Source organism: Bombus terrestris, chromosome 6 (genome assembly GCF_910591885.1).
Source record: "Bombus terrestris chromosome 6, iyBomTerr1.2, whole genome shotgun sequence".
NCBI classification, from domain to species: domain Eukaryota; kingdom Metazoa; phylum Arthropoda; class Insecta; order Hymenoptera; family Apidae; genus Bombus; species Bombus terrestris.
In genome coordinates this window covers 9,498,163-9,522,423 of record NC_063274.1, presented here as the reverse complement: position 1 = coordinate 9,522,423, position 24,261 = coordinate 9,498,163, and the positions used below count along the sequence as shown (strand labels likewise).

At 37.0% G+C, this 24,261-nt stretch overlaps 1 protein-coding gene across 3 annotated transcripts in view; it reads right to left on the bottom strand.

The window, feature by feature from the left end:
- LOC100647898 overlaps positions 1-24,261 on the bottom strand; it is a 413,467-nt gene that overhangs the window by 247,894 nt on the left and 141,312 nt on the right. For all 3 annotated transcript variants that reach the window (XM_048406733.1, XM_048406735.1, XM_048406734.1), the window contains one exon: positions 1,962-2,029. The gene's annotated coding sequence lies outside the window, so the exon portion shown is untranslated. The remainder of the gene's footprint in view (positions 1-1,961; positions 2,030-24,261) is intronic.

Sequence of the window (24,261 nt, the reverse complement as noted above, 5' to 3'; positions counted from 1 at the left end):
CATTCGCGACGAGATGCATTAATATCGTTAATTAAAAATGCTAAGCCGTGTCGGTTTTCGCGTGCTAACGGTGATAACGGGAGGACTAAAAGAAAACTTGTACTCTGTTATTAAAATTGAGACGGCAATCTAAACGAATTTTTAAATGCATCCGCAATCGCTGCACGAATCTTGTGGCTAATCGTTTCAGTGTTATCGAGCAGGTTGCTTTAATATTTTACACATGGTTTGTAACGTGCGACTAGTTGGAAGATCACGAAATCCATTCGGCTTGTTACAGTACGACAAATTGGTATTTTAGAGAATGATTAGACGTTCCCAAATTTTAAGAAGCATTTGTTAAGCATTCGAATATAAAAAAAACGATCTACAAATTTTTAAATTTTACGTTGCAAAACATTCGAATACTTTTTAGCAGAATATTTAACTTACATTACTTCAATTTCACTTGGTAATTTCAGTGTCATCACTTAGATTTTGTAAGAATAAAATCACTGCTAGATTCATACGTATACAATTACATCGAATTCGTATTCAAATATACTCAAACCAACGTTTACCGCTTTAGAGGAATATTTGCACGCTAAAATTTACATCGGCGAAATTCTATCGCATTGGGCAATTAATCCATTTTCAATACGAAAATCCACACAGCATATTTGTGTGTAAGTATTCTAAATAAATCGTTTCCTTAAATGCATCTCATTGACGTAATTAAATCAGGTCGATATACAAGATTTCAAGATTACGACCTTTACTTCGAAATAATTTAGTAAAACGATACGAAATTTAAAAAATCGTATCTATCGTATAAAAATATACAAACTTATGCATTAACCTGATAATATAACGCGTTTAATTACACACATTAAGACCGAAATTAATCGTCTTTCAATTCCGCTGAAAACGAGGACAAGCAACTAGACTATTTCGAAGTTTCTTTCATACAATATCAGTTCCGGAAGATAATATTGTACCCATCGAGTCGAATGTATTTCTATCGAAAATTGAATCCATCATTGTGCCGGAAATAGTATTGTGCACGCGGAAACAGCTTTCATCCCTCTCTCTGTACACTCGACGTTCCTATTTTGCTTTTTCCCTTTCCCTCCTTTTTCCCTTATTTTTATTCCGTTAACATCTCTTTTTCCCCGTGACAAATCTTTACCGTCTCTTCATGAAAATACGATACGTATATATAAGCCTATAAGGCGTTCCTCGCGCGACGAACACGATGATTCGAATCTTGAATGTTTATAAATCAGTTTACCCTAGAGCTTCTGCGCGATTTTTCATCGGCCGCGCAAGAAATAACGATGGAAACGGTTAAAAACGAACGCGGGTCAGAGGTTTAGCGAGCGAAAATACCGAAACGGAGAGGGATAGGAAGAGAAAGAGAGAGGTAAAATACAAGCAACGGTACGGGAAACCAATATCATGCCAACAAAATCGATACCGGCTAAATAAATATTGTTTGAGAGGCCACCGAATTGACAGTGAGCCCCGACGACTGCACGAATGGAATATTTATTCCGCGGAACTAGGGAATGAAAGTCGCGTCAGGAAACCTACGGCAGACGCTTTGTATCCTTATATGTGAAGTAAATTGTGTTATAGTTTATTAGGATCAACTAATAGTGGCGAAATTAGGCGACGTTAAATGCGAGGAATAAATTTTGTAGCCAGTCGTGAGAACGAGGATCAAAAAAAATATTGTTAAACAAAGTTCTGATAATTATATCGCGGATTTTTATGCATTCGTGTAAAGTTCGAAAGTTGCATATAACATGCAAGATTACATAAAATATCCAAAGCAAAATATTCGCATAATTTCTGATAAGTGAAAATACTGATAATCAAAGTGAAATGAAAAATTCCTTATGAATACTAATATGCAATGAAAAGATCTTTCAATTGAATGTCACCGAAATTAGAATGACAAATTTGCCGAAACAACTCACCTTACGATGCATAACTTCGAAATGAATAAGCCCGAGAGCTATGATACTCCATCCTTCGTGGAAAACACCTGCAATAGAAAGAATAGCGTTAGCATCGACAATAGCTGAGGCGAAAATAGATTGTCAGTTAATTGGCGCGAACTGTCACGAATTCTCGGTGTAATTACATGTTTCGTTTGAATTGAAACCAGGGGCTTTTTCCATCGTATTTCCGATAATTCGTAAGGAATCTCTCTCCTCTGCTTGTTTTTTTTTTTTATTCAAACACCCGATACATCGGTTCGTTGACAGTTTTCGCCTGTCTGTATTCCATTCTTTTTCTGTTGTAATCGACGGACATGGTTCGCAGTTAACTCGGTGTAGGATGATCAACTGCACGATATCTCGCGTGAATTCGTTTTTTGATCACAGGCGATTCAAAGGTCTGGAGCTTTTTGTATTTAGATCTATCGACTGCGCATTTTTGTGTCCCTGGATTTCGAACCGGTTAGATTCGGCGACTCCGCAACCGATAAATTTTTTGCGGATGGAAAATAGACCCGATATACAGGGTGTTTCGCGTGTCCATAATAGATTGTTTCATGAAGATGATTTAAGGCACGAAAGATAAATACAGGAGAATACCAAACGTTCTTCGATGCTGTATATATTCTTATAATATCGCGCAACTGTAACATTTTATCGACGATAAACGTGTATTTTAATCCATTATTGGAGATAACGTGCGAAAAATTCTCCTCAAAAATCCTTCTTTCGAGGAAAATAGTATCTAGACACAGCTACCTCTGGGATGATTTGTTTAAAGGGAAAAAATGATTTAATTTTTTACGGAGTTATGTTTTACTCATTAATTTATTAAGCTCAGTATAATTAAGCAAAGTGGAAAAAAATTTAAAAATTTTAACAGCACTAAAAAAAGATGTATAATCTGTACATTTTTCGTATATGTTCACTGTTATATTTTTTATGTTCCCATATTTCTTTTATTCATTAAAAATACATTACATATAATAAAATAATTCTAGATTACTATAAAACATGTAAGATTAACGGTACGAGAATTTTTAAAAGAGGCTATGACTACGATATTTAGAAATTAGAATTCCAGGGACACAAGCACATATATACAGCATATGGAATAGTTGCAATGTAAATGTTTCTGTGTATACATGTTTTAGGATAAGTCTTTTGAACTGTAAAAGGGAATTTCTAGAGAGTATTATCACGCTCGTCATGCTTGCTACGAAAAATTTTTATGAAATAGCTGTTACATTGAATATTCAAACAGGTATATCCTTAAAGACTTCTTCCGAATATCTATAGGAAGAGAAATGCCAAATTTAGCTATAAATCTAATTGATAAAATAAATTACGCTTGCAATATCGATCGAATGAAACGTTTTGTGTTTTAATATTTGTCCACTGTTATTGTTGCATTTGGTATCAAAAGTGGAAAGGATGGAGAAGTGAAGAATAATATAAACTGTTTCGCTATTGGACGATCCATCGTTTCGTAGTTTCGTCGGAACGTTTCGTGTACACGGAGAAAATATTCTTTGCGGACAGACGGAAGTATCTCCAGCAAACGGAGCAGTATTTTCTCCAGCATGAAACGCAACGAAAACTATGTTTTATCACGTCCAGATTATTACGATGTGCCAGCGCATGGATGGCCAAACGCTCCTCAATATACGAGAACGTTTCGAATGTTGACAACAGACTGGGGAAATAATCTTTGAAGAGACATCTTTATTTCACCTTTATAAACACTTTGAAAAAAGCTACTGCGACTTTTGTGATACGAATAATTTTGCTTCTTTTTATCAAAATACAAAGCTGGCCTCGAGTTTTCTTAAGGAGATGTATAACAGTTCATTCCCAAAGTTTGTGTGAATAACAATTAAGTCTAGTTTAGTTTAGTCAAGTCACCTAAATTCGAGCAAACTGAAACGACGTTGCTAGTGTGAACTTGTGATTTACATGGCTTGAAATATCCTTGCAAGTTACTATCCTCATGAATTCAAATAACTTGGCTATTTTCACTTATGCTTCGTGGTATAATTAAAAAATCATTAATTATCGAGATGTACTTCGATTAATTTTTAATGTAAATAAATTAGCTGAAAAATTGATAACTGATTAGCTAGCAAATGAACGATGAAAAAGAGAAGAGGAGAAATTAATTTACAGTAGAATAACTTTGAAAGTATAATATCCGTAATTGATCGATGAAATTTTCTGCATTTTATTGATGCGTAGAGAAAGTATTGACCGATTAAGCTTTTGCCTTATTATGATTCCCGTAGCGAAATAGTGATCGATCAGGAATTAATTTCTATGCTCGAAGAATACTAATTCGAGGCCAATTTTCTCTGTACTTTGTCTTCTTTAGCTATAGAAGGATACCTTCTAACGACCATGAATAGAAAGGCTTCTGTCGTTTAAGAGTGAAAGAAAAATTTCAAACTAAGATAGTTAAACGATAAATCATATAATGAATAAAATCGATCAAACGTTTTAACGTTATTAGTCGAGATCTTGTCACGTATGATGGATTATTATTAAAATGCGCGTATTATTTAAAAATCAGATTTAATTGGCTCGAATTAAAATATTCGTCGTGTCTAAATATTCATCCTTATTTAATAGCATTTCGATATCGCAGTCAATGTTAATATTTTAATAATCCCCGTTTTAAATTTAATTAATGTACCTGGATAATCGTAATTAAATCTTTAATGCAATTTAATGTCAGTTATTAATGATGTTGCTATTAACAAAGACCTTTCTCGCGTTATATAAATTATTTTCATAAACCGCCATATTCGTTGTACAAATAAAACTTGTTAGAATTTATAACGTAAGCATTGTTTAATTGTTATATTATGTTCATTTTTGAATCGTGGATAATGTTTTACGAATTATTTCAATATGCATCAACATGCATCAAATTTAAATTAAAGGATTCATGTAATGCTTGCAACTAACTAATCAATTATTCATCCAAATTATATTATACGGAATTATATAAAATAATTCATAATGACATCATTATACAACTATTAGTCTACTATCTAACGTATCTATTGAATATCTTATACTTTTTGTAGTTCACTTGTATTATGCAAGTTAAGTAAGGATCCCTAGCTACTATGCAAATTCATATTCTTACAAAGATAATTAAATCTAGATAGATTGTTTTACTTATTAAATGTTATAGAGATCGCTATACTCTGAATATTGTATACATTTTTGTAAATTATTTGCATCCTGCGAATTTTTGCACTTTCAATCTTCTTATAAATACATAAATCTCTGTAGTCTAATTATGAGCAACAATGAACGTCGTCACATCCGACGCTAACCATACATTCGATCAATTACCTAAAAAAACAATCAAATTAAAAAGAGGCAGATTTTCGATCGAAAACATTCGCAATAATCCTCAGTGCGATAGGCATTAACAATTCTCGTGGCCATGGTGCACTACTGGTACACGCACGCGTGACAGACACGGTTAATCGTGGTGGTGGTGGATCGTCAGCGGAAACGGCGCGCACCCGGACGACAGACGATTTATATTCCAATTCAACGGGCGCTGAAAAATTTCGGCACGAGTTATGTTCACAATCACGACACCGGAGTTATATGTCTTGAACGTTATAGAGGGCAAAGGCAGCGAGGACTTCCACGGCGCTCTTCGTAGAGACTTATAGAAGAGCCATGGAAGATGGGCAGCTTGCCAAAAGGCTGTAACACTGATCCGAAACCGAAAAAGAGTCATGTATCATCGGTGACTCGATTGTAATACATAAGTAGCTTTCTCCGATCGACTGATCTTCGATGGCACGTTCGATTCTGTCGCGTGTATCATTGTTCATTATAGAATTCGGAAATCGATGCTGGAAGTCGATGTTGTATTGTAATTTTGCTACGTGGTAGTAGGAATATGTATCGCGTTGGTTGTAGCTATTTTGGGGGATTTTTGGAAGACGTTTTTGAGGCTAGAGTAATAGCGAGTTAGGAGAATGTTTGAAAAGTGAAAATTTAAAAAAAAAACGTGTATGGGCAAGTAGTGTTATCCAGTGTTGAGAAAAGCTGATAATGAATAAAAATAAAAAATGATATTTTATTCGCCATTAGCGAATATGCGATCGAGCAAGTATTTATCTGAACAAAACTTTATTTGAATAAGAAATTATTCGTATAAAGATTTATCTGAATAAAAATTTAATCGAATAAATCTTATTCGGATAAAATTATATATTATATACAGATATTTATGTTACATCAGGATGAACATGCTATTGAACGTGAGATATATTTTCAAGCTGCATTGTTCACTTGTAATATTGACTTTTATAACCAATTCTTCTCAAATGCCAGATTAAAAAGTTTATTGTTCTTTGGTAAATTCTTCATTTGACATTTATTCGTGACAATTATTCATTTCACATATATAGTAATAGTAAAAATTCTATAGTATCTAGTATTTGTATATACTTACAATGTAAAAAATTATGTGGAAACAAACAATTATTCGTATTAGTATTCCAATAATTCTGCAATCATTATTCGAATAAATGTAAGAAATAATTTGTTACGGATAACATGTAATTATTCTACAGATAAATTATTCGATTGATATGAATTTATTCCGATAATTATCTTGGATAAATATTTATTCGAGACAATTCGAATAATGCCTAACTTTGGTGTTACCTATTCTTCATTTAATTTCTTTGTAAGATAAATTCTTAAGTCAGATTAAGAGCTTCTCTATTTGGTACATTCAATATCTACATTTTTTTCAATTTATAGATTAATATATATTTTATACAGTCTCAGATAAAAGATAGGAAGTGTAATCAAATGGCATGAGAAATAGGATTTAATGTATGGAAAAAAGAATCGGAATACATACATATTTCCGCTTTCCATTCCCTTGCGAGAGGGAAGAAAGAAACGAAAATAACAACGTATCAAAGGAAACAAACTTAAATCTTGTTTTTACAAAGAAGTTGTAGATCGTTAAATTATAATATAAACTCCTTCTATATTCTTAGTCAGTAACATTTAGTGTGTAAAATCCAACAAGCTTCTCAAATCGTTCCCGTTCAAAATTGCCCAGCGAGACAGCGGGAAGTTAAAGCTGACGTCTCGAGTTATCAAACTCCTCTGTGCAACATGCTCCAACGAATCAAAAACAAAAATCAACAGTGTAAAAACTTAATACTTCTCCTTAATACTACAAGAAGTTTCCCATTTTCCGAACATTTGCGGACATCACGAACCACATCTGCTAAAATTATGTTAGTTTCGAACATAGTTCGAACCGAGGCAACGGCAAACTAAAACGAAGAACAACAAAGGAGAAAAAAAGAAAAAAAAAACAATAAAGAAATGATGAGGAAAAGGAAACGGAAGAAACGAGTTTCCGTTATCGATCGATGCAACAGCAGGCCTGCATGAGAGAGAGGAATGGGACGTGAAGTTTCTGCAGTTAGCTCGCGTAAATTATGCTGGATGTAAATGAAGGAAAAAGCGAAGGGTATCGCCAGGGCGAAGAACCGCCTAACCAGAAGCTATAATTTCCGCTTGAGAAGACTCATGGCTCCATGTGCGTGCAAAAATCTTCCAACTATCGGAGTTAAGGCGTATTTGCACTTCTACGTTTCAGATATGCGTCATAGATGATTCATCATCCACAGTGAACGTCAAAAGTGAAAACTGTATTCAAGCCTCAGTTGAATATTGGAATTCGTATCATAAATTTTCAAACTATCGATGATTGAAATTGTTGACACAATTATTAATTCGTCGGTAGAACTGTGTGATATCCGAACGGTTGTTTCCTTATTGCCAAACTTGTTAAGTTTGAGGCTTGTCAGACGTTGTTGCTTTACTACGAATGAAGTATCCGTTCCATTCATCAAGAATATCGACTGTTCAGTTTGAATTAAATGCAGATGAAAACAATCTTTGCGTCTATCACTGTTGGTGAATCATCCCTGTTCTAAAGATGTAGAGTCTATACTTGTCTCTAGAATTATTCGAGGAAGAAAGGTCAGGTGGTAGCTAGCCGGCTTGGTGTGGACTCGGGGATAAAGGAAAAAGATCGACATGGCTGAGACGAAATAAGAAACGTCGATGGAACGGGAGTGTGAAGGCATGATAGAGGGGCGAAATAGAATAAAAGATGAACGAGTGTGCAAATTTGAAGGCGATCGCCGGCGTCAGGTGCTCCATAGATATATACAATTCTCATGAACGAGGCTGGTTTGAATTCTACAGCGGTAGAGAAGCAGTAGCACAGCAGTTGCAGCCAGCATTGCTGGAGAAAGAGAGATACGGGGCCTCGGTTGGCTAGGTTGCAGCTGTGGCTGCTCCAACTGTCGAGTGGATCAACCGTTCTCCTGGTGTAATAACGAGCAGAGGGAGGAAACGCGAAACCGGGTCACGATGCCCTCAGAAATTAAACGTAACGACCGCTGTAAAGGCGTAAGACGCGAATGATTACACGCTGGAATTAATTCACGTCGAAGAATCGACGTGCTTGATAAGAACGTGTCGGGGAAGTTTCATCGATGAATACCTTGTAACGAACTCGCTTGCAGTTTTAGCTTAGCGGTGAGAAGGGGTTGCCTATGGCTGCTTTAAAGTACCCCAGCTAGGGTGGTTGCTTCTAATCCCGGCAAAGGGTGTTTCCTTCCTTCCTTTATCTTGCTTTTTTGAGGGAGAGTGGGATTTACAAACGAGACGATTCTTTTGGTCATTGTTCAAGAAGAAGATTTCTTGCGTGGGTTCTTCGATGTATATAAATGTAACAAATATTAAAAATATTAATGTATATAATATAAAATTATTGTCATAATATTCGAGGTTGCTTGGTCTTTTGTGATTATTTCTTCGGTTGCTAGCTTCAAAATGTCTCTTGGTATAAAAATAGTAAAAGATGAGTTTGAATCTTGCGAGATTGTAATAAATGTAATATAATTCACTAATTACTTGATTTTACGAGAGTACATTGCGTAGAAGTAGGATGTTTAAAATATACATGGCCGACGCTGGAAAACTTTCCAGGAATAAGCTGAGTGACAAACTTAATTATCTTATACCATGGTACGTTTTAAATTATTTATAATGTGTTTAAATTATGAAGAACTTCCAAGAACCGTCTTTCAGCGACATTGGTAAAAAGAAATCCGAAGCTCAGTCAAAACTCATCAACCAAAACTTGAACATTGATTAATGCAAAGTCGGGAACGAAGAAAGAAATAGCGTCTCCGTTGGTAAACCCGTTAAAGCGTAAGAACTCGCATATAGCCGCGAACAGAGGCAAAAAGAGAACCTGTTTAAGCGGTGTTCCCTTAGCAGATAAAGAACGGTCCGGATCCCGGAAGTTTGAGAAAAGTTTCCTGGTTACAGATTTGTAATATTGTTTTCAAATTGAAAATTAAATCCTAATTTTTCTTCCTCTGAAATTAACTTATTTTCCATGCCGTGACTCGCTTCCCTGAAGCGGTGGAAACGAATGAAAGAAACAATTTCACAGGAACGGGAACTTTTCCTAGTTCGCTTTTCCCTCTTTCACTTTTAATTTTTTCCGCTCGAATTTCAACGGGCCAACGAAAGTGCTTCAATTTTTGTTTTCCAAACTTCTCGTCTCGTAGCCCAGCGAACAAAGCCCGGCTAATATCTGAAACGCAATCCGTAGAAAGGGAAAACGACCTCGGTTATCGTAACTTCGACAAAAAAAATCGACCTTCTTTTATCTTCTTTTTACCCAGGTTTTTTCTTCTTCTCTTTTTTCTCTTTTTTCTCTTTTTTTTTAAATTTGCAACGAACGTGAGCGTTTGTGTAACCAGATGCAAGTAGTCGTGTAATCTTTGACGATATCACGAAATTCCGGCACGAGTTTCGAAGTTATCTCGGGTACGTACCGACGTTCGGCGACACTATCACGTTTACCACCACTGAATGCTAATCTAATTCGTGAATATTCGTGAATAAGGAAAAGCGTTGCCGTAAATGCGGCATACTTAGGAGTTACGACATGACGCGATTGTGCAACTCGCTCGTGATGGATTTACCGGGAACGACGAACCGCACAGAGTGGTCGTTGTGAGCAAAGTAGAATCGTCGGACAAAGGTACCTTTGTTAGAACCTAGGGATAACCTAGATTTATTCAATTGCTTCGATTCGAAATTCAATGACAACACTGCTTTCATTCAGACTTGGAAACCAAGTGGAGATAAACGACGATACAGTGAAGTGGAGATACTAAGCACTGTCTTGATATATGGCCATGTCGCTTTGCTTTTGATTATTAAACATTATAGAAATTATTTTGTCGCGCGTTGTTACAAATGTGTTTTTAAAACCATCAGTTCGGTGAAAATTTTTAACGATGATTTTCTTATGAGTATTATTCTTCTTGTTGGAAAAATTAAAACATAGTGGTATTTTCTAACGAAATTGAAACTTCATCTTGTTCTATGACTATTATTCTTTTCACTGACAGTCATAATGTTGGAAGACAGTTTTTCGCATCTCTTAAACAATTAACGTTTTTGAACTGAGTGTTACTCTTAAATGAAATGAAAAAGGAAATAGCATAAACCCCGATTATTCCGCAACAGCATACAAACACCATAATTGAACGAGTTATCAAGCACTGAAACAAAACTCGAGTGTCGTACTTGTTCCAGCGGCAGTAAGACGATGATCGGTGATTTCATTTAGATTCACCGAAGAATCGTTTCCACGGTTCCATAACATTAGCATAGAAACAACCGGACCGCTTTAGCACACCATCCAAGTCTTCTTGCGCGACAACTTTCGCGGAAGTTCCGCCGCGATGTCATTTCAGTCCCTCTTTCCCCAAGATTCCACGATCGTTCAAAAGGATACGTTAATGGGAAGACATTACCAGCCACTATAAGAAGTTTCTCCGTGTCTTTATACTTACACCCGTTTTTTCTTTTCTACTGTTTTTACAGCAAACGTTGTATGTCACGGGTAAACTGAGAGTGTGCCAGTAATAAAATGTAGATATAACTACTGCCCCATCGTAATTCGTAGAGCAATAGAAGCCGCGTCAACTAACTCTCGTTAACTCACCCTAATCGCTGTGGTTTATAGGAGAGGACCATTTATTATTACGTCTTAATGCCTTCGATGAGCTATAACAACGTCTTCGTAAGTGTAACATGATTTTCCAGGGTGATGGATTCGACGAAGCAATAGTTATGGAGTATGGGAGGTGAGTTGGGAAACAATAATGTATTGTAGTAATATTGTATATGGTGTGATAGAACTTGGGGCGAGATGAATGAAAGAGGATGCTTTTTATGGACAATTGACTATATATATAATTCTATATTATATCGTATTATATTATATATTATATAATATTATAATAATATATAAGGAGATTTCAATCCGAATATCGTAGAATTCAGAATAATATATTTCCAAAATCTTTGTGTCCTACAATCCAAAGATTACAAAATAGTTTCATTAAATAATTGTTAACTTTGTTAGAATGAATTCTATAATTAAATTCTAACATTCTAACTACAGGACATAAAACTTTCCTGTAGTACGCGTTCAAATACTCACTAATTAACGTAGAACTATTTATACTACCAAACTTTCAAATAATTTTGCGCATACTATAAATAGAACAACATATCCTCAACTTCCACTCTCGTGCAATATTATCCCGCAACAAAATAGCATTCCAAAAGAAAACAGTGTCGCAAACGTATATTTACGGATATTTATGCGATTATTCCTTATCCACTAATTCTTCTCGCAACTTGGTCAGCGATTTCGAGAAGCCACGCCGCAAGTTGCAACGGTGGACTCGCGCGGGACGAACAAGTTCGGCGAGGTTTCGTGATAAAAAGTTTCGATTTCCGAGGCAGCGCGAGCTTCCTCGTCGAGCGGAATTTACGGGGCGGAACGAGTATCGACAAGTAGAGGCTGGTATCAGAGCATAACTGAATTTCCGTATAAGCATAGAGAAAAGAAGCAAACGAGAGAAGGGCTGCGGATTTCGGCCGCGGTCAGAACATGGAGAGTAGCGAGCGCCGTGATACAAGATGAAAGTAATTAAATAAAGGCTGCTGATAGTATACTAGCGAAAGGGACAAAGGCACGTGAAAAAGCAAAAAAGGAACTTTTGCTCTTGAAATGTTTAATCGCAAAAAGACTTTAAATCTCCGACGTATTTTAAGTGTAATGAATTGATAAAAGTTATTTTACTTAGCGTGGTATAAAGTGGGATATTTATCTTGTGCTTATTTATGATAAAGTTATTCAAATAATTTATTATTGAAATAATTTTGTTTCTTTTTCTTGCTGTATCTAAAGGAAATACGCGATATTCTCTCTACCTCTGTCATTATGCTGTAGATTAATGGTACCTTCTAATATACAAAATTTGGTTATTCTTAAATTTGCAAAAATTCAAAATTGAAGTTTAAGTTGTTGAAGCTTCTATGACTAAAAAAATCCTATCTTATTGCAATTTGTTCTTACAAGAAAAAATTGTTACTGTAAAGATGATACATTGCGTACTAAAAAATGTTGGCTAGAAACACCCTGTTACAGGAGGGAAATAAACTAATATCGCGTGGGGTTGGCCGCAGGAATTATTCCGCGGCCAAGTTTTCATATTAGCGTTACAAAACGCGAGCAATTCGCAACAGAAGTCACGGCAGGCTGTGCTCGCGCGTTTGTTTCGCCGACGAGTGCTTTTACGAGAGCTCTGCGCGGATTCGCACACAGACCTTGCTAAAAGTCGCCACGAAAGATCGTTCCTCCGACTATTCGCCAACAAACTTCGTCTTTCGTCATCTCGCTTCTGGTTTAACCTTATTTTCCGACGCGAAACCACGCTATTAAAACGTGCCACTCTTCGGATAATCGACCTCCACTTTTACGTTTTCAAGGAGGATTGAAGCAAGGAGGAAGAAGAATAATATCGTGAATGTAAAATCTTATCACGATGGATTTCGAGTAGACGTAAATTTATGGCATTGATATAGCTTGGTTTGATTTAGTTAAATCTATTTTTGTTTGTAACAATTGTAATAATTTATAATACTTCTGTTTGTCAATATTTTGGGAAGGCAGAGGTGCATAGATTGAGAATTTCTGAATGATTAATTGACTTCAGACGTTGAAATGTATGTTATTGTAGAGAGTATTTGCTATGTGGAATAACAAATTGAAAGTTTCTCACCCTCTATTTATACTCAGATATTATATGTTCAATTTTGAATTTCTATATACGAAGAAATTACAAATTAATTGCTATGTTCGTTACGTGCTAAAAGAATATTTGTATGAAAATCGTGGAAACAGAAAGATCAGACGTCTAAAAGTTTCGCACAGAAATCCTCTGCTTCCTAAAATCTAATGTGATCTAACAACTTGAAAAGTAAAATTCAACAACTTCAAACGTTCAATATTCAAAGAGGCTTTCACAAACAAATTGGCACGGTTACAGGCAATAAATATTTCAATATACTTCCATACTTATCCTCCCCTACAACTTAAGCCCAATTTTATTCAAACAACATTCCCCCAGGGTCGTAACCTCCCTCTTTAAAAGAAATTCCCTAAGCCTCCTAAATAACTGAATTGATAAAGTAGCTACCGCGTAACAAACGACGCACCCTATCTCTCTTTCCTCTTTTTAACCTGCTTTATCCACGCAATCTCATTTACTCTGTATGAAAATACTCGTGACGCTCCTTATACTATGGATACATGCGAATATATCGAGGCCAGTACCCTGTCACAACCCATTCCGTTCGTTTCACGCGCAATTAACTTTCCATCGTGTCAGTCGTGGTGAATCGGCTGCTTTTCAGCCCTCCGATGCTCAACTCGAAAACGAACGAAAGGGGTTGATGCGTAAACACTGATGCGTTACATCGCGCAGGTCGCGCAGCCACACAATTTTTCATTTCACCCGATTCTATCACGCGTCAAGTAGAACGAGAAATATTCCCGCGACTTTGCGTTATTGCACAAGCAAAATTCAATGGCGGTCGTATATCGTCGGCTGACAGGTCGTTGCTCGTCCCATCATGCTAAATGCGCCGTTTTAAGGAGGCATCTCTGACACGGCCAATTTTGTTCCGTATAATAAATCACTTTGACATCTGTTAATAATGAAAATAAATAAATACCGACAATCAAAAATGCAAAGTCGTGAATGTCTAAAAAGAATATGGAATAAAGTAAAAATATGGATGGTGAAATATCCAGAAATAGAATGTCTTAGCATTATACGCTCAAAGCATAAAAAGTCGCGGCCAAATGATGTTGTAATGTCAGTCAGGAATATATCCATTGATTTTCAAGCGAATTTTTCCCAAAAACGAAGCCTTCGATTTTATGCAATAACAATTTTATCACTTTTAACTTCTGATTTACTTTAACCCGTAGAAATTATCACTAAAAGGTCGGTGCTAAAGTCTTCTAAAAATAACTTACAAACAAAAAAATAAAGTGAAAGTAACCGCGGTGATCTCTCGGAAAACGTTTCACGACCATTGTCGTATTTAAAGGGACTCCGTTGAAGCTCACTGAAACACGAAATAAAAAGAAAGAATTCTTTATCGAATCGATGAAAACGAAGGGAGTATTTTGGCTTTCTTCGCGGCGCGTCTTAGTTGTAACAAATGAACGCGCTGGCTGAAGGATCGATGCCGCAATTTCAATAAAGCTCGAACGAAGAACGCTTTAAATCCTGGAAAAAGTACTAACGACCGGGAACCGTTCCAGCAAGATTGCATTTCAGAGGTGAATCGATGCGATCCTTGACAGTTCCACTCGCGAGTGTAGATACGCGCGGTAAATGAGATCCATCAGGTGTAACGTTCGAGCGTAAAACTCTCTCTCACACGTGTCGCGTTCACGATGGCTGAGATAAGACTCCTCCTCGAGATCGTCGCGTGCTCCAGTCTGTCTGTTTCCTTGGGTAATGGCCGACGAGACACTAAACGTGTTCTAAAGTGAACAAACGAGTGAGGTGTGAACTGGATCGGCTTGGTTGCTTTCTTCGAAGGGATTTCTCCAAGTTCTTTGTATCGGGAGATGGAGGATTTTGTTTGTTACAAAAATACCGACTTCATTTTACGAACCTTTGGATCACCGACATCGAGTGAATGCTACTACCGTGATATGTTTCATAATATTTCTGTATTTTTTATTTTAATTTTCTGTTGACGTATTTGACTTTAATAGACGTAGAATTTTTTGATGCGTTGCTGTCTCTTTAGATATCTAATTGAAAAAAAAAGAAATTGAAAGATCGTCTAATTTCTTTAAGCATGTAATTTAAATTAAATTACAAGCGATTTAGAATACAATTGTAATAATTGTAAAAGAATAAGCGGTTATGTAGAAACGAAATCCTCGAAAATTTAAAGCGGAAGATAATCGAAATAACCCTTTGTAATCCTAGACAGAGACGTACGAGGCATACCGGGAAGCAACGAAGTACCGTGTTATAAATTGCAATCTGAAATACTAAATTATCCTCATTCTGTGAAGACGCTTCACTTTGACAATTCCATTATCGACGTGTGTTATAAGCAAAGTCCGGATGAAACTCTAATCAGTGGACTCGATTAAAGGAGGAAACGTAAGAAGCAGTTTTTTACGCGATTCGATCAATCCTGCAAATAACGGAGACCGAAATTAGGTGAGATATTACTTTCCCTTCAAACGAATCATTTCCGTTCCTCTTACGTTGTCGTTTTTATATCTCGATAAATGAACAGAAACAGATCACCTCGTCTACCAACGTTCTAATATATAGCAACAGTTTTGTCCACAGTATCGGCGAATTGTTCTAAAATTATGCACACGTATTTAGTATCGACGAATAAAATTCAGCGAATGGAAAGTGAAGGTAATCTTTTTCCGGTGCACACGTTCGATCGGAGATGCATTACTTATGGCACATTTAACTCGTCGAATAGCTACACCACCTTCCTTATTGAAGTTTTATTCCGGATAATAGGTATCCGTAGGGATCGACCTTTTCTCTCATAAATTTCATCGCCTTTCGATTTCGTTAAGCGAAATGCATTGTTTTTCCGATAATACTCCGATGATAGATATTTGTAAAAAGGCTTTATTTGCGAAGAAAATTAGTTTATACGAACGCTATTTCTGTCGTTTTATAATTTTATATACAGCGGCTCATGGAAGCGTATTGAATAAATTATACATTTTATTTATAAATTGAAATTTTCATGAATATAATTATATCGACGAAATTCAGAACGAATCTGAAAATGTATATAGAAACTATAAACGTGCATAGTTCAATATTTCGGTAAATATAGAATATTTCACAATTTATCGCAAATATAGGATATTAAACATTGAGTAATTTCGAAATGGCGAACAACTGTTGAACCGTCGAGAACTTCTAATTTCAATTCATTCCAGATAACGAGCTACCGTAGAATTTTCAATATCTTAATGAAATGAACGCGAGACATTTGACAAAGAGAATGGAGACAAGAGTTCGCAAACAATATTTCCAGATGTTCTAAATACAACTGTCGCACACAGCTGCACTGTAATGAACAATTTGCTCCTTAATCGTTACTATCATCGGTTTATTCGCTAATCCATGGTTGCCGGCCATTGTTACCGTAGCATGTCCATTAACATACACTACATACTAAGAGGAACGATATAAACGATTAGTATAAATTCATAATAGATGGAAAATTGGACTCCACTTATTGCACCTGCCTATAATACAGGCTTAAATTTAAATTTTATTTAATTAAACGTTAATTTAATAAGAGCTCTGCTTCTCATATTTCTTTCATGGTCTTCATTTATAAACAAATTTCGTACGTAGCTACCGAACCAGTCACGATCCCTTTAACTGTATAATTAAATTCTGAACTTAAGATAGACCTGGACATCGTTAAACCTTCATTTAATCATCTGATTTGTAAGCATTTGAAGATTACCTTATTCAACGAAACAAACAAGAGAAAATATTAGCCCCGGTCGATCAGAGATCCCGTTCGGCGAACGTCTCATGCAGGCGTGGGTAATTTATTCCGCCTTGGGACAAAACATTGCCGACTTAACAATCCAGTGTGGCACGTTGAATTAATCGCCGCGTCAAACGCATTTTACATTTAAACACGTAATCGCCATTCACCGTGATTTCACGTTTTTAATAATTAACGTTCGCCGCAGTGGGATGTTCGTAAGCTAATCGATGTAGCGTGGGGTTTTTAAAAAATCGAAACGAACCTGTCCTCGGAGGAAATGTTTCTCGAAGATAAATCAACCGTTGTTTTAAGAGGGCGAGAACGTTATTCAAGATTTTATCCACGCTCATTGAAATCTTTCTTCCCATTCCCTTGCTGTCATCGTGCCGCCACTACCGCCTCCTTTTTTTGCCAAGATGTTTTTGCTACGTTTACTTCTGACACTGGAAAAGAGAATAAATTATAACGCAAGAATAAATTATGCCGCGTTACGTTTTAACTGGCGTCTGTTAATATTTGATTGCAACGAACCGATGATCGTATATATGTAGATGATAAAGAGAAACTATATGGCTTTAATTATTTCGAAGCGTGTTTAGAGCTCTTCTGTCCCCTTCCATTTGAGATATCGTATAATGTTGCGTGTCTTCTTTGAAGAAAGATAGACATTACATACGTATAAGAAACGTTGGTCAAGGCTAAAAAGTAGTTAAGACAATTTTCTATAAATTTGGAATAAAAGGAACGAGACAAAAACAGTGTTGTTTGTTATTGCCTAGTTCGTGGGTGAATCAAAAATGAAACAGATTACACGAATAATATGTCGAGGAGAGTCGCTTTCAGCTGAATCTTCCAGCTTTGCTATATTCCCATGACCTTTGCATTAAAATTCTTCTTATCAAAGGGCGAGTAATCTAAAAAGGATTTTCTATTTTGCCAGATTCTATGTGTATCTTCCATCCTTGACCCTAGATTTTTATGCTGAACACAGCGATGTTTATGCTGTCTAAAAACTTACGACATGTATAAGTACAGAGGCAGGAGAATCTTGTAAAGATATAAAAAAGTTTAATGTACAACAGAACAATGTTCTGTCACTTTACAATGTTTTTACTCTAACTCGAATTTAACCCAATTATTTCGAGGTCATTTGACACTTAAATTCAAGGCCGTGCCAAGGACATTATTACTTTAAAAAAGGAAAAAAAATTCTATCAATCCTATTAATTCACGAATTAAAAAATTTTATCAATATAAAGGTTAACAATATGCTTAGTGTTAAATAATTACATTAACATGGGAAGATTTTAAATAAGAAACATCAAAAAATAATATCCCTTCATAAGATCTTCACATAGAATCAAATTTACATCGCAGAAAAAACACGCAACAAAATTCAAAAGATCCTTGGACATATTTGTTGGTCGAAAAAATAATTGTCTTGGGGCGGTGCAAAGAGACAAAATTTCCAGTTCGATGGACACTTCTTCGCAAAAAAACCATGTCTTGTATCAGTACTTGACACACGCGTCATAAATTCGTCAGCATGGAAATACAGCCTCAATGCGAGGCAGCAACAAAGTATCGGGAACTCAGAACGTTCGAATATGTGAAATTTTCATCGAACTCCGTGACCGGAACGTCGGGGTGCAGAGATCGAACGAACCATTCAACGAACAATTCGTTTCTCACTTGCAACGCACCGACCTCCGCTTTCGCGCAATAGACTATTTCGCGACGAATCTATGTAACGCTTGAACAACTTCGAATTTTATCGGTGCATCCTAGGTAGATGTGCGTGAGTATACGAAAGAGGGAGCATAGATATATGTAGTTCGAAGAGAATTAAAAGAGAATGATATAAGAAGAATGTTGATAGAAAAAAGCCTTTCAAAACGCCTTCAGCAAAATGAATTTCACGTGGAAACACACCGCAGTCTCTGACCCGGCCACCGATCCTTCTTATATTTGCTCGTGTTTACGCTCGCCGAAGCAACAATCCGATATTACCTCGTCGAATGCCAACCTGGATTGTACGTTATTAAATAAGCGTTTCAAGAATGATTTCGTTGCGAAACATGTATCGTTTCTTTTTTTTTTTTGGTGATGAACCGGTTTGATTGCGAGTTTAAATATTATTGAATACGATTGAACTCTGTACGATCAAGTTCAATTTAGGTGGCGTTAAGAAGGAATTTGAGAAAAGTTTGATGCTTTGATATTTTTAACAGTATAATTACTTGAGACGTTCTTTAAGTCAGTTGAATATTAAATTCCAAGATGAATACCTGATTTTTACTCTAATTTAATGTTGCTAGTTAAAGAGACGTTACGATCGAATTTTTATTTTTACGTCGATTCACTCGACAAATCTTAGCTGCGTTTATTAGATAGCTCGTTTCCAAACAAGTAGCGCGGCAGTTTCCTCACGGTAACATCATTCGCGCTTGCAAATTCTTGAACCGATCTTGCGAGGTAATGGATTCCGTCAAACGCAGGCAGTTGCCGGATACAAAATGGAACGATAATTTTGTTGGACGCGTTCAATCACCGAAATCCAATTGAAAATTCAACTCGGCTAAGAAAATTTAATTACACCACGCACCGAATGGCTAATCTTTTCCACATTTAAAACGAGCGAATCAAACGCGAAGGAAAGAAGAAGGAAAGAGAGAAAAGCGAATGGAACGAAAATAAACCCAGGAAACCGATCAGAATAGAAGAAGGAAGAGAGAAGGAGAAAAGGGAAAAAGGCAAAAAAGAAGAAAATGGGCTACGATGATCCATTTAATTTCACATGGGACACGATAAAAACACTGTTTGATAGGATGGGAAAGTTAACCCATCGTTCCTTCCTCCTTCGTCCGGGTCTCTACGTTCGGCCACGTTTTCAGATGGAATCCGAATCCTGACATTTGCATCCGGCATTTTACGTCTTGTTTTGCATAAAACAGCCGACAGTATCAGGCTTTCCTCAATCCAGATAATGGATTCTCTGCTCTCCACCCTTCTTTCCAACGAATTTAACGCGGCCCTCCATTGTCCCCACAGGGTCTGGTGTGCCGATGGTGGCTCGTAAAATGCTAATTTGCGGCGGCTACCCGCACGAATGGATCAGATCGGTTAGCACGAGTGGATAAAAATCGTTGGAATACCAATCGAGGAAATCCTTGAAAACGCTCCCGGCCTGCTACCGGCTTTGCTTCGATCGATTTCCCCTTTTGGTCCGTGTACAAATCACGTTCCCGTGTGGTACACAGGTGCGCCTGCGAAAGGTATGAACCCTCTCCATCCCTTTTTCAACTGTATCACACTTTCTCTCGGTTATTTCTCTTTCTCTTCTTTCGTGTTGCACTTGTTCGCGCCATTTACAGACATGTTGCGAATCGGCACGGCCCCCGTGTACGATATATTCCAAACAACACGCTGGATTGACATTAGATATCAGCTAGGCTGGTCACGCAACTAATCGTGGTCATGATGCTACGAACCTGCTGGAAAGTAAATTTGAATCGTGGCACGAGCCTCTTGTTTCCCGATTGCGAATACACTTGGAACTACAGATTCATTTTTCGTTAAGTATCTGATTCTGTCGTAGATCATCTTACCGCACTGTAGTTGCCGTCGCAGTTCTGTCAAAATTTTCCTTGCCATTACGAAAATTATCGTTCTGAAGCTTCTCGTTTTGTCAAAGAGTCTTTAATAATTCGACAACAGAATTTACGATAGGTCTAGGTATTCCTCGCACCGTTTTGCTGCCTATCACATCCTTGTGATATTCCCAGGGTTGCGTTTAACCCTTTCGTAATGTATATACGGAAAGCGCAGAGCTCTATTCTATATAACAGCTATATTGGTGTATTATGATCTACCATGTAATATGCGTTATTGACATTGGTGGCACGATCGATGCTCGTTGCTTTGTGAAACATGACAAGAACAAGCCAGGAAGTTGCCATCTATCAATGACGAAATATCCGATAATTCTCTATTGAAGATACAAGAAAGAAAATTGTTTTAAAATTGATTTAAATGTTAATTACGATGGTTCGTAGTGAAAGGCTTAACTTTACCACACTGCCATTCGCTGAACGTTTTATGAAAAGAAAAACACAACAATAGCCAACCGTCTTGTGAAGAGTCGATTCATCCTAAAGAATAAATAAAGACGAAGCTATACTTTCTCACTATACTTCCATTGATCCTATCACCATGGCCGGTATCAAAGGTTACCAGTATTAACGGCTGTTCCAGGATTATTACAAGCCTTCGTTGCTCTATCTAATTATCGAGTTGTTATCCAGCCATATCCCGTAGGGAATAGCAAGAAAATAAAGATGAGGCTGTAGGTACAATATCCTCGGTACACGGTATTACAAGAAATCTATATCCTTCCTCTTTCTGCTTCTCTCCTTCCCGATCCTGGTTACTCAATAAAAGAGTTTATCGAGGCATCATTTAGGAGATAAAATAGAAAAGCTTAATTCTCCTCCCCCCGTGACGTCACGCCGTTAACTCAATATCGTTCGTCGATTGGAGGCTCAGCCAGGCTTCGTGAAACAAAGTGGAAAGGTTGAGGACGAAGGAACAGGAAGGGAACGCAGCGAAGCATATTTTATCGCAATCAAAAGTTCTTCGGTAAAATCTCCCCGATCGTAAACGATGTAACGACGCAGCTTCGAAAATTTATTGCAGATTAGTTTGGTACATGCGCAAACTGTACACTCGAGTAGGAGTTAAAATCCATTACAACGGCCACTGTGTACAACGCACGCACAATCCGGGTCCAACACGCACTGTCCGCGATACAAAATGATCGAAAACGTTCGCCGTTATCCTCTATACAGGGTGTCTACTTTGAAAGATGACGAAAGATCTATCGATTTGTTCTTTAATTTTGTTCTTCTGTTTCATTCGCTCAACAAAGAAACGCTTCATTGAATTAGAAGAGTATGTGTAAATACTTTTTGTAGCCACTGTATTTGTCAATTACAGATATTACCGCAGGTCACTGAAAAATCTTAATATATATAACTAGAAATTTATAATTTGTTCTCCATTAACACCGCTGTAGCGACATATATAAAATATTACGTATAACGTTTGATTCGTAATAAAGCGTGAAAATGGTTTTGTATGATAGTACGAATTATAGATATGTACGTGTCGCTTCTTTGGATAAGTTTTCATTATTTCTCGTAATTTTCCTTCGTTGAAGCGTGTCCATAGTAATCCAAGATGAATCTTAGAACGATGAAAAGAATGAATAAATACGATAAAGCTCGTTTGTAAACGGTCACTGTGACCAAACATACAGTGGTTAAAACTTCGAGACAAAGGAAACGTGTGTAGATGTATAATTGGTGCGGCGAGGAAAATATATCTCGTTCTTTTTTATTGTTGTTCGTTGATAACTGTCATCTTCATAGAATCTGGACTTTTACTTATTCGCAATTATTTCGAGATAAAATTTAAAGTCAATTTTAAAGATGTAACATTACATAGAACTAACGAAAAAGTACAGAAATAAATTTACCTTTTGCCCTTCGTAATGTGAAATCGTTCAAAGATATATAAGATTATGTAAACTTGAAGTAACGAAGCAACAGGTTCATGCAAGATAACGAAATGCCTCGCCTAGAAATAACGAAGAAAAATATTGAATTGTTTCTCTACCACTTTATTAGCGTAACGCTCGTTTCGAGACACCCTCTACATGCATAAACGAACAAAGGCACCATCGTCGAAAAAGGGACATTGTTAGGACACGGTTGTTGGAACGTCGTGACTAAATACCATTTCCAATTCGATCCCCTTGTTCCTTTTGTTTCTCCGACCATGTATCGTGTTTCCAATTTACAACTAAAATTCCTCTCACTCCGTTCTCTGCCTTCGTTCTCGACCAACTCGATCAAACCAAAAGAACCCCCTTCACAAAAAAAAAAGGAAGAAAAAAGAGGGAGACAGAAAACAGAACTACAAATAATAAAATTGACAAGAAACGAGACAGGAACACCCAAAAACGCGGCAGAAAAGTTCTATTTCCCCAAATCCCCCAATCGAACGAGTACATTGGACTCTGTTTCATTTGGGATTGCTGTTTAACGCTTTAAAGTTAAGAACAGATGCTTTCTTATGAATCACTCAAAATCCAGTATCATTTACACATAGCGAAACCTAATGTTTATTAATTTATACGAGAATAATTCATTAAGCGCCAGGTTATTCATAAGTCACACGTTCTGTCGAATGCAAAGTTTCATGATTGATTTATAAGAGATTCTTTTATTCTTTCATTGATTCAGAAATCTATGAAACTACGTCTTGTACGTCGGTTCGAAAAGTTCGCAATCTTTCGCAATCTTTCATCAAATTTTTACGTACAAGCTTATTTTATACATTATACAAGACAAAATTTACTAACTCAGCTACAGCAGTTCAGCAATTACAGTTGAATTTCCTAACTCTTTCAACATCGTCACCCTCGATGTTCAGTATTCTGGTATTTTAAGTTCTACTCCAACTCTTATTCTCAAACTACACGAGTTACATTTTGCTGTATGCTGAGAATCAGATAAAGTGATACGAAGAACGCAACAAACGACTTGAAAAATGGTAAAAACTCTGATTTCTGTGCGGGTTAAGGTGCAAACGCGTAGCAATGAACGCCGACATCGCGGTGTTTGCAAGGCAGATTACACGCACCTAGTGTCGGCCGTCCGCGGTGCGGGCCTCCTCGTAAATATTCATTTAATCTGATCTAATCTATACGAACATATTCTGCGCCTCGTGTAATTGTCGGCGAGATTGCAAATCGATATCTAAATGGGCTGGCCTGCCCCTCCAGATATTGTACTTTACCGGACGGCTATTGGACGAGCGTGTTCCTCCTGCTGTGGCCACCCTTCCGAGGCGTCCTTCGCTACCAAGTGACTACCAACTTACGTGGCCCCTGTATCTAACTACCCTGTCGCCCCAACTTTCGATAGCCTGTGTGTGTTTTCCAACCGACTGGCAAATCAACCCGTTGAATAACACGATTCTACCCTTTTCTGCCTGCCGCCCCTATCTCGATTAAGCGGGTTTGTTACGGCACTTGTCCGAGTTCGCGTCTCAAGGTGTTGATTGACGGTGTCTGAGGGAGGCTATGGGTAAGCATGACTTGGAAAACTCGTAACCGATGGTATTCAGTTTGTGGAAATCTTGGTTTGATGAGGTTCGGTGGATTGCGGTTGGTGAAAGAGGT